Source organism: Punica granatum, chromosome 4 (genome assembly GCF_007655135.1).
Source record: "Punica granatum isolate Tunisia-2019 chromosome 4, ASM765513v2, whole genome shotgun sequence".
NCBI classification, from domain to species: Eukaryota; Viridiplantae; Streptophyta; class Magnoliopsida; order Myrtales; family Lythraceae; genus Punica; species Punica granatum.
This window is the reverse complement of record NC_045130.1, coordinates 3,421,348-3,426,312: the sequence shown is the minus strand read 5'-3', so window position 1 is coordinate 3,426,312 and position 4,965 is coordinate 3,421,348.

The following is a 4,965-nucleotide window of genomic DNA, read 5'->3' as shown; positions in this document are numbered from 1 at the left end:
ATTTATATTAGATGCTTTAGTACTTTTTTTTTTCTAATACTACATGGTTGAGTAAGTTGTAAAATATATTTCTCAACTAATTCTTCAAATTGTTAAAATAATTATTTTTTTATTCTCCACGTGTCTTCTTTTATGTGAAAATAAATTGATTAGCCTCCCGCGAACAAGAGTCCTCCATTCGATCTACGAGAGCCTTCCACATAGGATTTTCAGGTATTTCCATCACCTCACTCTTCGATTCTATGTTATTTAATATGTACATGAATTTTCACAATTATTTCATTAATTTCAATCTTAAATTTTTCTATGAAAATCTTCCTCTCATACAAAAATTGGAATTGTATTCTTGCAGATTGTTAAAAGTTCGAACAACCGACAATGCACGGGTTTCAAGAATAGTAATGTATAAAAGTTAAGACGTGGAACATGATTGTGCCATATAAGCCAATTTAAAAACCCCTAACTCCACGTCAATTGTCCTTTCAAGTTCAGTTAAATGAATGTTTACTATATTTTGTTATGCCATACTCTTTTTTATATGAATTGATATATGATTATATCATTATATGTCGTTTTAAAAAAATTAAAAATTTTCTCGATAATTTACAAGAACTCCTTGAGATACAAGATATTATTTAAGCATCAAGTATCCTATTTATAGGTGGCATAAACATTTTATACATATATTTTATTTGCTTTAGTAATATTTCCCACACCACTACTCCTACGCAACATCCTTCCATAGATTTCATGTCACTTTACTCTCTCTCTCTCTCTCTCTATATATATATATATATATTATTAGCATTTTTCATAAGATTATACACGTATTTATTTGCAATATAATTTTCACTTGTTTCATCTTCTATTCTAATGAAATTTGAATTGAATATTTTGTAGCATCTTAGTAATATATTTTACAATTCGATAAAAAAAATTTTCATGTGCAATGCACCTATAGATCCACTAGTATACCTAGTTAATGTTCTTATCTTTCTATTTATCTTTCCTTCATATTTATTATAAACTCTTTTTTTTTTCGCTCGTGCTTTATGCATACTCTTGCATTTTCGGAGATTTTCTGAATACTAAATAGTGCAAACCAAAGAAAAAAGAGTAATAGTAGTGGAGCATTAATTAATTTTCATTCTGTCGTACATATTTGATGATTCATATATATATATATATATATTTAGTGGGTGAAAGATTAATATCATTATAGTAATTGATTGAGGTCAATTAGTGGTCATAATTCATCAATAAAGAAAGAACAAGTGGATCACAAATAAATATTAGTGTTGTTACTGCTGTACATGTTCTCTTTAATCCAATTCTATTTGCTTTAGTGATATTTCCCACACCTCTACTCCCACGCAACATCTATAGATTTCAGGTCACTTTACTCTCTCTCTCTTTCTCTCCCTCTCTATATATTATTTGCGTTTTTCATAAGATTGTACACGTATTTATTTGCAATATAATTTTCACTCGATCGTTTCATCTTTTAATTACAATTTATAGTGATATATTTATTCTATACATTTTTTAATTTAAATTTATTTGTTTTATATGTCTTGATTATCAATAATTGAATTAAAAAATTAATAAAGTGGACAAGGATTGCAAAATTCATCTGTCAGAACTCAAAACCGGGCACTCCTCAAAGAAAAAAAACCTCAAAACTGGGTGCTCATAAAAAGAAAAAAGAAAAAAACTAAAAACTGAGCATGTTTGGTTCGCTTATGGGAATTTGGTTGCGTCTAAGTACGTAATTCATGTTTCTTTGTTTGCCTTTGGGAGATTTTGATTTGGTATAGTTAAACTAAAAAAGATAATTAAGCATGTCATAGCATATGATTATATTATTCTATTCTAATGAAATTTAAATTGAATATTTTGTAGCATCTTAATAGTATATTTTATAATTCGATAAAAAAACTTTTTCATGAGCAATGCACCTAGAAATCTAGTATATCTAGTTAATGTTTTTATCCTTCTATATATATCTTTCCTTCATATTAATTATAAACTCTTTTTTTTCACTCAGTGCTTTATGCATATTCTAGCATTTTCGGAGATTTTATGGATGCTAAATAGTGCAAACCAAAGAAAAAAGAGTAATAGTAGTGGAGCATTAATTAATTTTCATTCTGTGGTACATATTTGATGATTCATATATATATTTACTTAGTGGGTGAAAGATTAAAATCATTATAGTAATTGATTGAGGCCATTTATTAGTGTTGTTACTGCTGTACATGTTCTCTTCAATCCTATTCTATTTGCTTTAGTAATATTTCCCACACCTCTACTCCTACGCAACATCCTTCCATAGATTTCATGTCACTTTAATCTCTCTGTCTCTCTCTCTGTATATATATTATTCACGTTTTTCATAAGATTACACACGTATTTATTTGCAATATAATTTTCACTTGTTTCATCTTTTAATTACAATTTTATAGTGATATATTTATTTTATACATATTCTTTAATTTAAATTTATTTGTTTTATATATGTTGATTATCAATAATTGGTTAAAAAATTAATAAATTGGACAAGGATTGCAAAATTCATCGGACAGAACTCAAAACTAGGTGCTCATCAAAAGAAAAAACAGCCTCAAAACTGGGTGCTCATAAAAAGAAAAAAGAAAAGAAAATCTAAAAACTGAACATGTTTGGTTCGCTTATGGGAATTTGGTTGCGTCTAAGTACATAATTCATGTTTCTTTGTTTGTCTTTGGGAGATTTTGATTTGGTACAGTTAAAAATTAAACTAAAAAAAAAGATAAGTACCCATGTCATAGCATATGACTATATTCTCCTACTCTATTGAAATTTAAATTGAATATTTTGTAGCATCTTAGTAGTATATTTTACAATTCGATAAAAAACTTTTTCATCTGCAATGCACCTATAGATTCACTAGTATATCTAGTTAATGTTCTTAACCTTCTATATATCTTTCCTTCACATTAGTAAAAAAAATTTCTTTCGCTTGTGCTTTATGCATACCCTTGCATTTTCGGAGATTTTCTGGATACTAAATAGTGCAAACCAAAGGAAAAAGAGTAATAGTAGTGGAGCATTAATTAATTTTCATTTAGTCATACATATTTGATGATTCATATATATAAATATATATATTTAGTGGGTGAAAGATTAATATCATTATAGTAATTAAAAAGTCTTCCATTAATCATCAATTATAATGTATATAAACTAAGATGCGGAATGTGGTTGTGTCAAGCCAGCAAATTTAAAACCCTAACTCCGCGTTAATTGACAATTCAAATTTTGGTAATTTTTTTTGGGTAAGTATATCTTTACTATATTTTATTATGCCATATTTAAGGAATGTTGAATAAGATAAAAATTAATAATTATGTGCCTTTTTGAAAGAATAAAAGTTTTCTCGATAATTTACAAGAGTTCCTTAAGTTATTATTTCACATTCATTGGTACATACCATGAATAGATGGCATGCACATTTTATACATATATATTTTATTTGCTTAATTATTTCCCACGCCTTTATTTCTACACGACATCCCTCTATAGTTTACATGTTAATTACTCTCTCTTTATATATGTTATTCGCATTTTTCATGACATTATAGTAAGAATTTATTCGCCAACATAATATTAACTTATTTCATCTTTCACATAGAATTTATAGTGATATATTTACGCGGTACATAAATCTTTCTTTTTATATTTATATTATTCGTTGCATATGTGTTGATTATCTATATTTGATTAAGAAAAAAATAATAAAATATTATCACGGAATGCGTGGATATTAGCTAGTTTCCAATGAGAAGTCTAACACTACACAGTGCACTTGCCATGATTCACGTGACAAAGATAGTAAAAGTACCAAATGTTCCTATAAAAAGATTCGTCTAATGATCCTCATTTATATTAAGGCTTGGTTTGGGAATGCTGTTGCTGACGGAGAAGTACTAAAACAAAATTACTGAAAAATAAGTGATGATTTCATAATAAGTTAAAGTGTTTGGAAGAAACTAATTTAAAAATGCTGAAAGTAAGAAATGCAATTATTAATATTTGAAATAGAACAAGAAAAAGTATATTTCATAAACACCTATTAACTCGCTTGAGAAAATCACGTTTGTAATCATAATTTTGGCCCAGACTGTGGTTTCAAAAACTATCATCAAATACCAAATCTGTTTAAAATTATAAATAAAAGTAATTATGAAATCTCTCATTACACTTTCAAAACAACTCTATATTATTCTCGAAAGTTATTCAACTTATAATTAATGCTTTTGCGACTATGACTTTTAAATCAATAAAATTCTTGAATTGGTCATTAAAAGAATATAATAACACCTAAAAAAAAGAGTAAAATTTATGTGGGGGTAGATTATCAATCGTGAATGCTAATTTATTTTCTTATGTTAAAACAAAAGTTGGAATGCACATGCTTCTTTTTCTTATTCTATTAATTTTTTGTAACGCACGTTTAAAACAAATGGGTGGTCTAGAATTGCTCAGAATTTTCTTATGGGTGAAACCCTTGCTGCTCTTCAAGCCGTTCAACGTGCCGTACATATCCATGCAAGTTTAGCATAATCTTGTCGAAGGAGATGCTTCTTTTTTTCGGATAATATAGTTGAGGCGCTCCTCTCTACCGATCGAGACCCCTCAGACGTAAAGCTACTACCAGAGATTCCATATTTGCTTCCCTAGTGTCCTCTTCTGTTCTACTACAGAGAGAAAAAGAAGAGCGGTCTAGAATTGCTTGGAATCATCAATCCGCTCATGATAAGATATATACGTGTGCGCACCCGAATTTCATCTCGTCGGGGCACGCGTGCGCGCGCCTATGCAACGCGGCTTGGGAGTGTCCACCTTCCCGGGGACGCGCGACGGACGCACGTGAGAAGGAGTCGCCACTTGCCATTTTACGACCCGAAGGTCGAGGGCCGGCAA